Source organism: Salvelinus alpinus, chromosome 30 (assembly GCF_045679555.1).
Source record: "Salvelinus alpinus chromosome 30, SLU_Salpinus.1, whole genome shotgun sequence".
Taxonomy (NCBI): Eukaryota; Metazoa; Chordata; class Actinopteri; order Salmoniformes; family Salmonidae; genus Salvelinus; species Salvelinus alpinus.
Window position 1 is genome coordinate 15,081,830 of NC_092115.1, and position 13,006 is coordinate 15,094,835.

Below are 13,006 nucleotides of genomic sequence, written 5' to 3' on the forward strand. Positions count from 1 at the left end.
CAGATGCATTTTTTAACGCTCAACACCCGTTGAATATGTCCAGTGTCAGTAAACGTCAGCAACAAAGCATAATTCAATTGTTGCCAGCAGCACAGTTAGTCACCAACGCTCTGGATAACATGAAAAAAAGCCTAACCAGCTCTGCTAGGGCGAGTAAAATGGTCAGAGTGGGGTGTTCTCTCATTATGTGTCTGGAAGTAGCTAGCCAATGTTAGCTTGGGTGCTTGACTGTAGTTGTGGGGTCAGAGCATTCGGAACAACCCTACTTATTGGCCAGAGTGTCCAGTGTGCTCTCTGAACGCAAAACCACAGAGCGATAGGGCGAGTAATGTTCAGTGAGCTGTGCTCTCTCTCTTAGATGTCTGGAAGTAGCTGGCAAGTTAGTACAGAACGGTTGGATCAACTCTTAAAGAGATTGGTGGGGCTAAGGATTAAGAGGGTGTGAACAATGCTGAATGGGTGTAGACAAAGAAGGGCTCTCCAATAGTTGTACCAAAACATTGAAAGACGGTTTTCTCAAAAGTGAGTTTATAAATTGTTCAACTTTCAAAGCAGAATTACTTTCCCATTGTTTTCTAAAATGCAGTGTATGATATACCATTTTGTAGCTGAGTCTACTTTTATCCAATGTAAAAAATAAAATAAAAAACTATTCAAATGTTGCTACATAAAACCGAATCCAGGTGGTGAGTCACATAAGAATGCTGTTCATTGACTACAGCTCAGCACTTGAGTACCATAGTCCCCTCCAAGCTCATCGCTAAACTCAGGACCCTGGGACTGAACACCTCCCTCTGTAACTGGATCCTGGACTTCCTTACGGGCCGCCCCAAAGCAGTGAGGGTAGGCAACAACACATTTACCACGCTGACCAACTACACGTTTCATCCATGAGTGCGTGGCTGTGCACAACTCCAACATCAAGTTGGCACACACACGCTTCTGCTACAACTCAGTCTATTACCTATACTGTTGCCTACAGGGCTCTAAGCTGACCCTTTTTACAAGGAGCACATGTGAAGAAGAAAAAAAATGTAGGCATACAAAATTTAGGATAAAAATATTTGGCGTATTAAAGCTAGAATACTACATTGTTCTAGGCGCACTGGTGCTCCAAAATAAAAAAAATAAAATCCAGGTCGCACATCAAAATATGTATGCGAGTAAAATGGTCGCACTGTATGAGAATGACAAATCTATAACACATTTCTATGTGAATTTGGTCGGGTCGCCCAAAAAGTTACATATTACAGCTTTAATACAGGGAGTAACTACTGGGTAATGTTAATGTAATGGTTACGAGGGAGACCTACAGGGAGAGGATATTCACCCAACCTTAGATAAAGTACCAGATGATTAACGTTACTATCGTTCTTAACTGCCAGTCTAACGTCAGAGCCATTTGTAACTCGCTAGCTGCCTAGTTTGTTGGCTGGTTCGCCTTGCTAGCACGTAGGGAAAATAACGGTATTGCTGGTCCCATAATCACATTTCGCTATACAGAATGCAGCCGTTTTGCAATACAAACATCAATGCAGATAGTAGACTTAGCTAGCTAGTTAGACAAATTATATTTCCCTGACAGTCGAGTTGTCAAGACAATTAAAAAACGTTTGTATCCACCAAAACCCACAACAAAGACGGTGGATAGCTAACTTCATATAACTAGTTACTGTAGCTAACAGTAACAGGTTAAATTGGCACTCTTGCTAACCTGGAAGTTGCCGTTGGGTTTTGTGAGGTTTCTATGCCTTAAAGATGTAACGTTAGCTAGCTACCGCAATCACCACAACCAAGGGTTACGAAAGACGACTACAAACGATACACGATTGAGTAATTTACAAAAACATAGCTAGCTAACTAGGTTACCTACTTTAGATAGCTGGCTAGCTAGACGACAATGAAATGGAAAGATAGCGGTTGTCTAAAATAAACTGGCTAACGTTAGCAGACGTTACAACGTAGCTAGCCAGACAACATTCACCACAACGTCGTATTAAAAACAGATTCGTTTTAATGTTTGTGGTAGTTACCTTATCGTCCCTTTTTCAGAACTGCCTCTTGTAGAAAAGGCTAGACGTAGCTAGCGCTAGTTTAAAAAACGAAAAGGTCGCAACCGTATCGCCCCTACTTTTCCGACCATCATCATGAGATCTGTTAGCTGAAGATGTTCGAGAATCACCCTCCCATATTGCTCGCGCCCCTTCCCAAGCTACTCTGGCTGAATGGTTGGTCTGTCACATGGTTATGTTGCGTTTGCGATTATCTCCAGTACTTCAATTGAGTTGAATGCTTGAAAACACCTTTTCATTTGTTCAAACCTTCACGTGGCACTCTCCCAGTCAGCTTTTACATTATATTCGGCTGTTGCGTGTGCAATGTTTGCAGTTTGCCTTTATGTACCCGATGGTAGCATCAAAATCCTTTCATTGTCCCCATCGTCCTTTCAACGTTTTAGCTATCTGACTGGATGTTTCACGTGCAACAATAGAGATGTAATGTATTTGTTGCATTGTAGCCTACACTATCTATAGCTTTTGCTTGACATGCACATATTTTGTTACCATACACATGGTCAATTATAAACAGGTCTGTTCTGGCAGTTGTTAAATACACCATTATTTGCTATTAGAAATGTATGGCAATGTATTGCCTTTTTAAATTGACCCTCAACTACAGAGAGGGTAGGCCTATGATTTGAGAGATGGCCTAGTCAATTCAAACAATTTCTCTGTGCTTTCACATTGTGGTTTCCTGCTCACACAACTTACTTCTTGAGATATAATTTCTGAAGTCTCATGTCAAAACCTTTTAGAGAAATACCAATGGACATAGATCTATGCGTTACTGTAGCTAGGGGCCACAGCATAGGCTATTTGACGAAATGTTGCTGCTGGCACAGATTGTTGGAGCTCAGGATATCTATACTCTCACCTGCTCGGATTACACTCCTAATTCAATTATCCTCTGAGCAGCCAAGTGATGTATGTGACATTTATAGGCCCATCCTATATTGGGCTCAGGGCCAGGATGAAAAAGGCATCTGCTCTGCCCTATGATGTATAGTAATATCACACACTGATCTATTAATATTGAATCAATCAAGAAACACAATCCGGACATCCAATGTTTTCCATCAGGGCCAGCCAGATTAGTGAGAGGATATAGGCACTTGTGTCCAACAACATGTTAACATATCAGAGCTGCCCTCATGAGAGTGTTCTCTGGTGGCCAGCAGATAATGCCCTCTACTACTGCTCAGTTACCTCAGCATCATCCATTACAAAGATCCATCTCCATCGATAGAACATGAAATGTTTGCTGAACAGGGCTTACACGAAATTGACCCAATTGAAGGTGGTTTGCAACAAGGTTACTATAAGATCACCTGCCTGTTAATGTTCATTGAGAATGTGCCACATGTAGTCTCCATTATACATGTACAATAGTTAATTTCCTTGCTAAAATTACATTTCAAAAATCAAATATCTCTTCAAAATGGCCCTAGATGTGACCACAGGGCAAGCATTGAGATAGCCGATTGCAGTTCATTTAAGTGTGAGCGGGTTCAGCTTAATTTATAAGCAGCCATATGCAAGCCACTGTATAATATAACTATACAATTCATCCTAGAAGGAATGTATGCTTTGGCAACATTCATGACTCATGCTCATGCTCACTAACCCTACTTTTCATCACATGATCTTGGGAGAGCATCATCATTTTCAATGTATTTTTTTACTCTCAAAATACGCTTTCTTTTTAGGCTGGCCTGTAATAGTGACATATTGTCGTCCTGAGTGGTGGATCCCTGTCTCTTGACAAGAGATATTTATCTGACAGCATAGTCACACAGTTTACATGCTTCAGTATAAGGCTTAAAGGGGCTTAAAAGTGTGAGGGGATCATTCAGTTTACTTTCTTTCCACTTTAAAGTTGAACGGTAAATTCAATCTCATGTGTTACTATTATTAGTTGCGTAGGTTTACTTTTATCTTCATCTAATCCTCAATGCTGTGGTTTAGAAAGTTGTCTATGGCTTCTAGCTGTCCCTCCCTGTATCTCAGGCTTAACAAACGCCCTCTGGTTTCACACCCAAATTATGCTGTTGAAGATTTTGCCACTCTTGCAAGAACTGCATCACTCATGAAAACGAGGCTTGCAGGACTGTTAACTACTATTGGTATCTACTAATATCCTTTAGCAATGGTTCACTGCAATACATTCTTTACTTTTCCTCCCACTTCAAAAAATGACATTATATAACTTACACCCCCCCCCCCCCATGACAACAACACAGATCTTGGCTCCTTTAAAATCTAGAATGGCAACATAGTAGTTTAACATTTTGAAATGACAGTTGACCATCAGTCTAAAATAAATGTGTATCTAATCTCACCTTTGATCTTTTTTTCCAGATAAAACATGTAATAGGTGCACATATCCCAGCAGCAACACTTGTACAGCACCACCAACTCACAGCCATCTAGTTAGTAGACCTCTGGGACGATGATCAGAGAGTGTATAAAAAAAGCTGTGTGTTTTCTCCCAAATCTGAGTGAACAAAAAGCTTTTTCTCTCTAGCCGCTGTCTCTTGACATTTGGGCCAAGTTCTCTCAGCATGATAGACATTTGTCCCAGGGCTTTCATGGGGTTTGAGAGTGCCTTCTTTAATTGCATAATGCCCCCTTGTGTTTCCTACGATCAACATCTCAGAAGATGTGAGATTCTTTTATGAAAGCTGTTACATCATTTAGAGATTAAATTGAGATCTTTGAACCATGATCTTTGAACCGACGACCATCTGTTGACAAGCTATACTCTTTACACAACAGACTCCCTAAAAGAGATTCTCCAATATTTTTGTATACTTTTTAGCCAGTAGTTCTGCAAGTAGCGCTCACAAGCCAAAAGTGGCCCCCGAAGATTGAGTACTACGTCACATGTGTGCAGATATGGACAGCATGTCATTGCTCTCTGTCTTGCTCTGCTGTGTGTGCATCATGCTAGCTGTCACTCAAATGGCAAGGGCTGAAGCTCATTGGCTAGAACTCACATTTCTACAAGGCTGGGCCACTTGGGGGGGAAATTAAGGTAATATGGAGCAGCACAGCTTCCATTTATTTTGTGGCTAATTGAGGTAAAACAGTAATTCTGCTCATAGATTATGCATGTATGAACTACATACTGACACATCCAGCACAAAGCGGGAGGTTAAAAAAATACTTAGTATATTTTACTTTATAAGGACTGAATGCTAAGGCTACCAAGCTTGCTAGGACATAGAGATACAACTTCAATTAGCACTGACGTGTGAAGCGAAAGGTGTCGAAGCCTTTGAGCCCAACAAATGGCAGGCTACCCCACCCAAATCCAGAGGCCTTGAAGACCCCTCCTGTTGTTCATTCACTGGCATTTTCTACAAGAAATCTGCCTCCAGAAATAAAAGCTTCTCCCAAGTGGGTGTGACACCTACTCCCGTTGCCTGCTGCACTGCTGCTTGGATTACACCTGGCGATCTGTTCACCGTCTGCCCTGGTTGTCTCCCCCTGTCTGGTACAGGTATCCGGAAGGCCAAAGTTAGTTACTTTAAGGAGCAGTTCTCTCTCTGTGGGTCTAACCCCAAGAAGTTCTGGAAAACGATTAAAGACCTGGAGAATAAACTCTCCTCCTCACAGCTGCCCATGTCCCTTAAAGTTGATGTGGTTGTTACTGACAAGAAGCACATGGCTGAGCTCTTTAATCACCACTTCATTAAGTCAGGATTCCTATTTGACTCAGTCATGCCTCATTGCCCGTCCAACATTTCCTCATCTTCCACCCCTTCTAATGCAACTGTCCCCGATGCTTCTCCCTCTTTTTCCCCTGCCCCACTACAAAGTTTCTCCCTGCACGCAGTCACTGAGTCCAAGGTGCTAAAGGAGCTCCTGAAACTTGACCCCAAAAAAGCATCTGGGTCGGATGGTTTAGACCCTTTCTTCTTTAAAGGTTGCTGCCCCTATCATTGCCAAGCCTATATCCATCCTTTCTTTCTTTTTTTTTTGTACAATTTTTATCCCCTTTTCTCCCCAATTTTCGTGGTATCCAATCGCTAGTAATTACTATCTTGTCTCATCGCTACAACTCCCGTACGGGCTCGGGAGAGACGAAGGTCGAAAGCCATGCGTCCTCCGAAGCACAACCCAACCAAGCCGCACTGCTTCTTAACACAGCCCGCCTCCAACCCGGAAGCCAGCCGCACCAATGTGTCGGAGGAAACACCGTGTACCTGGCCCCCTTGGTTAGCGCGCACTGCGCCCGGCCCGCCACAGGAGTCGCTGGAGCGCGATGAGACAAGGATATCCCTACCGGCCAAACCCTCCCTAACCCGGACGACGCTATGCCAATTGTGCGTCGCCCCACGGACCTCCCGGTTGCGGCCGGCTGCGACAGAGCCTGGGTGCGAACCCAGAGACTCTGGTGGAGCAGCTAGCACTGCGATGCAGTGCCCTAGACCACTGCGCCACCCGGGAGGCCCTATATCCATCCTTTTTAACCTGTCTCTCCTTTCTGGGGAGGTTCCCATTGCTTGGAAGGCAGCCACGGTTCATCCTTTATTTAACGGGGGAGATCAAGCTGATCCTAACTGTTATAGGCCAATTTCTATTTTGCCCTGTTTATCAAAAGTGTTGGAATAACTTGTCAATAATAAACTGACTGGCTTTCTTGATGTCTATAGTATTTTCTCTGGTATGCAATGTGGTTTCTGCTCAGGTTATACTGTAGATGTGTCACTGCAACCTTAAAGGTCCTCAATGATGTCACCATTGCCCTTGATTCTAAGCAATGTTGTGCTGCTATTTTTATTGACTTGGACAAATCTTTTGATACGGTAGACCATTCCATTCTTGTGGGCCGGCTAAGGAGTATTGGTGTCTCTGAAGGGTCTTTGGCCTCGTTTGCTAACTACCTCTCTCAAAGAGTGCAGTGTACAAAGTCAGAACATCTGCTGTCTCAGCCACTGCCTGTCACCAAGGCTCGATCCTAGGCCCCACGCTCCACTCAATTTACATCAACAACATAGCATTAGGCAGTAGGAAGCTCTCTCATCCATTTATATGCAGATGATACAGTCTTGTACTCAGCTGGCCCCTCCCCGGATTGTGTGTTAAATGCTCTACAGCAAAGCTTTCTTAGTGTCTAACAAGCTTTCTCTACCCTTAACCTTGTTCTGAACACCTCCAAAACAAAGGTCATGTGGTTTGGTAAGAAGAATGCCCCTCTCCCCACAGGTGTGATTACTACCTCTGAGGGTTTAGAACTTGAGGTAGTCACCTCATACAAATACTTGGGAGTATGGCTAGACGGTACACTGTCCTTCTCTCAGCATATATCAAATCTGCAGTCTAAAGTTAAATCTAGACTTGGTTTCCTCTATCGTAATCGCTCCTCTTTCACCCCAGCTGCCAAACTAACCCTGATTCAGATGACCATCCTACCCATGCTAGATTACGGAGACATCATTTATAGAGCGGCAGGTAAGGCTGCTCTCGAGCGGCTAGATGTTTGTTTACCATTCGGCCATCAGATTTGCCACCAATGCTCCTTATTTGACACGTCATTGTACTATATAACCATCTGTAAACTGGTCATCTCTGTATACCCGTCGCAAGACACACTGGTTGATGCTTATTTATAAAACCCTCTTAGGCCTCACTCCCCCGTATCTGAGATATCTACTGCATCCTTCATCCTCCACATACAACACCCGTTCTGCAAGTCACATTCTGTTAAAGGTCCCCAAAGCACACACATCCCTGGGTCGCTCCTCTTTTCAGTTTGCTGCAGCTAGCGACTGGAACGAGCTGCAACAAACACTCAAACTGGACAGTTTGATCTCAATCTCTTCAGTCAAAGACTCAATCATGGACACTCTTACTGACAGATGTGGCTACTTTGCGTGATGTATTGTTGTCTCTACCTTCTTGCCCTTTGTGCTGTTGTCTGTGCCCAATAATGTTTGCACCATGTTTTGTGCTGCTACCATGTTGTGTTGCTACCGTGCTGTGTTGTCATGTGTTGCTGCCTTGCTATGTTGTCTTAGGTCTCTCTTTATGTAGTGTCGTCTCTCTTGTCATGATGTGTGTTTTGTCTTATATTTATATTTTATAGATGTTTTTATTTTTAATCCCAGCCCCCGTCATTTTGCAAATCAGTATTTATTCTTAACTGACTTACCTAGTTAAATAAAGGTTCAATAAAAAAATTGTCGCAAACATTCCGGATTATGTCTTTAAAGAAATACAGTATATATGTGTAACGGATGTGAAATGGCTAGCTAGTTAGCGGTGGTGCGCGCTAGCAGCCTTTCAGTCGGTTACGTCACTTGCTCTGAAACCTAGAAGTAGTGGTTCCCCTTGCTCTGCAAGGGCCGCAGCTTTTGTGGAGCGATGGGTAAAGATGCTTCGTGGGTGACTGTTGTTGATGTTTGCAGAGGGTCCCTGGTTCGCGCCCGGGTCGGGGCGAGGGGACGCCATAAAGTTATACTGTTACATATGTCTGCCCTTAATACTTGAGCTTCACCTACCAGTCTCTTTAGACCAAGTCTGTTATTAGCTAGGAGTCTGTGTGATAGGTGATCCAGATAGGTCTTAGAGCACAGGGGCAGAAAATACTGTTTGTCTTTTTTTGTTGACAAATGACTTAGATAAACAATATAGAGTATTCATACTGGAGCAGCCCTCACATTTATTTAAACGAAAAGACACTGGTCAGAGACACCTGCATCTTCCTCAGAGCCCTGGATATAGCATTTGTTATTCAATAATCACTATGAGGTGAGTTAAGAAAACCTGAAGTTTGACATCAATTACACTCTGGCAGAGTGACCTTTCACCATAACATAAACTTTAACCAGTCAGAAACAACATCTGATCTGGGGAAAGGGTCGGTCAGACGACCATCCCTGCTTTGATGGCGATGGGGTTGATGGGGAAGGAGGATCGCATGCTGGCAGACACAGATTTATGGGCTGGATCATACATCATGTGACGACTTTGTGCCTTGGGGGCTTATATTATGCTACTGCAGTCAGATGCTTAATGGGCTGGCAAAACAACAGAGGAGCAACACTATGAGAGAGATAGCACAGAGAAAGAAGACCGTGACACAACACCACAAAAGACTACAAGGAAATAGGACCAAAGCGATGGAATTCAAAATTATGCAATGAAATGAGATAATAATCAACTTTCTGAATAGGCCAGGTTTTAGATTAGAACACAGTGACAGAACACAACACATGCCACAATGGAGAAGCACAGAGCAACGCAATGACAACACGCTGTGTTTATCTGTGGGAGAGAGACGACAGGCTTGTGAGCTAATCAGCCAACAGTGGTCTTCCACTGGTGTGTTAATAGGTATACTGAAATAGGCAAAGACTGGCCACAGCCCTGCATGCTCTCTCTTTGTCTGTTTCTCTCTTTAGGGAAAGGGAAATGAGGATTCCTAGTCAGTTGTACAACTGAATGCATTCAACTGAAATGTGTCTTCCGCATTAAATCCAACCACTGAATCAGAGAGGTGTGGGGGGGCTGCATTAATCGACATCAACGTCATCGACATCCGGTTAACAGTGGGTTAACTGCCTTGCTCAGGGGCAGAACAACCGATTTTTACCTCGGCAGCTCTGGGATTCGATTCAGCAACCTTTCAGTTACTGACCCAACACTCCTACCCACCTTTATCTGTACTCTCACCTCGCAACATTCAAACACGCTAACTTCGCACACAGTGTACCTATAAAGGAACACATATGTGAGAATGCTGTTCATTGATTACAGCTTAGCGTTCAACACCATAGTGCCAACAAAGCACATCACCAAATCAAATCAAAGTTTATTTGTCACGTGCGCCGAATACAACAGGTGTAGTGAAATGCGCCGAATACAACCTTACAGTGAAATGCTTACTTACTAATGCTTACTAACCAATAGTGCGGAAAAAAGGTGTGTGTGTGTGTGTAGGTAAGTAAAGAAATAGAACAACAGTAAAAAGACATTTGAAAATAACAGTAGCAAGGCTACATACAGACACCGGTTAGCCAGGCTTATTGAGGTAGTATGTACATGTAGGTATGGTTAAAGTGACTATGCATATATGATGAACAGAGAGTAGCAGTAGCGTAAAAAGAGGGGTTGGCGGGTGGTGGGACACAATGCAGATAGCCCGGTTAGCCAATGTGCAGGAGCACTGGTTGGTCGGGCCAATTGAGGTAGTATGTACATGAATGTATAGTTAAAGTGACTATGCATATAAGATAAACAGAGCGTAGCAGCAGTGTAAAAGAGGGGTTGGGGGGAGGGGCACACAATGCAAATAGTCCGGGTAACCATTTGGTTACCTGTTCAGGAGTCTTATGGATAGGGGGTAAAAACTGTTGAGAAGCCTTTTTGTCCTAGACTTGGCACTCCGGGACCACTTGCCATGCAGTAGTAGAGAGAACAGTCTATGACTGGGGTGGCTGGGGTCTTTGACAATTTTTAGGTCCTTCCTCTGACACCGCCTGGTGTAGAGGTCCTGGATGGCAGGCAGCTTTGCCCCAGTGATGTACTGGGCCGTACACACTCCCCTCTGAAGTGCCTTGCGGTCGGTGCCCGAGCAATTGCCGTACCAAGCAGTGATGCAACCGGTCAGGATGCTCTCGATGTTGCAGCTGTAGAACCTTTTGAGGATCTCAGGACCCATGCCAAATCTTTTTAGTTTCCTGAGGGGGAATAGGCTTTGTCGTGCCCTCTTCACGACTGTCTTGGTGTGTTTGGACCATTCTAGTTTGTTGTTGATGTGGACACCAAGGAATTTGAAGCTCTCAACCTGCTCCACTACAGCCCCGTCGATGAGAATGGGGACGTGCTTGGTGCTCCTTTTCCTGTAGTCCACAATCATCTCCTTAGTCTTGGTTACGTTGAGGGATAGGTTGTTGTCCTGGAAAAACACACAGCTGATTGTGGACTACAGGAAAAGGAGGGCCGAACAGGCCCCCATTGACGGGACTGAAGTGGAGTGGGTCGAGAGTTTCAAGTTCCTCGGTGTCTACGTCACCAACAAACTATCATGGTCCAAACACACCAAGACAGTTGTGAAGAGGGCCCGACAACACCTTTTCCCTCTCAGGAGACTGAAAAGATTTTGCATTGGTCCCCAGATCCTCAAAAAGTTCTACAGCTGCACCATCGAGCGCATCCTGACTGGTTGCATCACCGCCTGGTATGGCAACTGCTCGGCATATGACCGTAAAGCACTACAGAGGGTAGTGAGTATGGCCCAGTACATCATGGGGGCCAAGCTAACTGACATCCAGGACATACAGTTGAAGTCAGAAGTTAACATAAACTGAGTTTAAATGTATTTGGCTAAGGTGTTTCACAATTCCTGACATTTAATCAGAGTAAAAAGTCCCTGTCTTGGGTCAGTTAGTATCACCACTTTATTTTATGAATGTGAAATGTCATAATAATAGTAGAGAATTATTTATTTCAGCTTTTATTTCTTTCATCACATTCCCAGTGGGTCAGAAGTTTACATACACTCAATTAGTATTTGGTAGCGTTGCCTTTAAATTGTTTAACTTTGGTCAAATGTTTCGGGTAGCCTTCCACAAGCTTCCCATAATAAGTTGGGTGAATTTTGGCTCATTCCTCCTGACAGAGCTGGTGTAACTGAGTCAGGTTTGTAGGCCTCCTTGCTCGCACACATTTTCAGTTCTGCCCACAAATTTTCTATAGGATTGAGGTCAGGGCTTTGTGATGGCCACTCCAATACCTTGACTTTGTTGTACTTAAGCCATTTTGCCACAACTTTGGAAGTATGCTTGGGGTCATTGTCCATTTGGAAGACCCATTTGCGACCAAGCTTTAACTTCCTGACTGATGTCTTGAGATGTTGCTTCAATATATCCACATAATTTCCCCCCCTCATGATGCCATCTATTTTGTGAAGTGCACCAGTCCCTCCTTCAGCAAAGCTCACCCACAACATGATGCTGCCACCCCCGTGCTTCACGGTTGGGATGGTGTTCTTCGGCTTGCAAGCATCCCCCTTTTTCCTCCAAACATAACAATGGTCATTATGGCCAAACAGTTCTATTTTTGTTTCATCAGACCAGAGTGCAGTTGCAAACTGTAGTCTGGCTTTTCTATGGCGGTTTTGGAGCAGTGGCATCTTCCTTGCTGAGCGGCCTTTCAGGTTATGTCGATATAGGACTCGTTTTACTGTGGATATAGATACTTTCGTACCTGTTTCCTCCAGCATCTTCACAAGGTCCTTTGCTGTTGTTCTGGGATTGATTTGCACTTTTCGCACCAAAGTACGTTAATCTCTAGGAGACAGAACGCGTCTCCTTCCTGAGCGGTATGACGGCTGCGTGGTCCCATGGTGTTTATACTTGCGTACTATTGTTTGTACAGATGAATGTGGTACCTTCAGGCATTAGATAATTGCGGCCAAGGATGAACCAGACTTGTGGAGGTCCACAATCTTTTTTCTGAGGTCTTGGCTGATTTCTTTTGATTTTCCCATGATATCAAGCAAAGAGGCACTGAGTTTGAAGGTAGGCCTTGCAATACATCCAAAGGTACAGTGGGGAGAACAAGTATTTGATACACTGCCGATTTTGCAGGTTTTCCTACTTACAAAGCATGTAGAGGTCTGTAATTTTTATCATAGGTACACTTCAACTGTGAGAGACGGAATCTAAAACAAAAATCCAGAAAATCACATTGTATGATTTTTAAGTAATTAATTTGCATTTTATTGCATGACATAAGTATTTGAAAACCTACCAACCAGTAAGAATTCCGGCTCTCACAGACCTGTTAGTTTTTCTTTAAGAAGCCCTCCTGTTCTCCACTCATTACCTGTATTAACTGCACCTGTTTGAACTCGTTACCTGTATAAAAGACACCTGTCCACACACTCAATCAAACAGACTCCAACCTCTCCACAATGGCCAAGACCAGAGAGCTGT

The 13,006-nt window shown here is 43.7% G+C and overlaps 1 protein-coding gene across 9 annotated transcripts in view; it reads right to left on the reverse strand.

The window, feature by feature from the left end:
• The window catches only part of LOC139560405 (CMP-N-acetylneuraminate-beta-1,4-galactoside alpha-2,3-sialyltransferase-like), a 97,257-nt gene extending 94,983 nt beyond the window's left edge, over positions 1-2,274 (reverse strand). For 2 of the 9 annotated variants that reach the window (XM_071377134.1, XM_071377127.1), the window contains exon 1: positions 2,034-2,274. The gene's annotated coding sequence lies outside the window, so the exon portion shown is untranslated. The remainder of the gene's footprint in view (positions 1-2,033) is intronic. The other 7 variants (XM_071377137.1, XM_071377136.1, XM_071377132.1 and 4 more) reach the window with 6 other exon arrangements.
• Between the last annotated feature and the right edge of the window lie 10,732 nt (positions 2,275-13,006).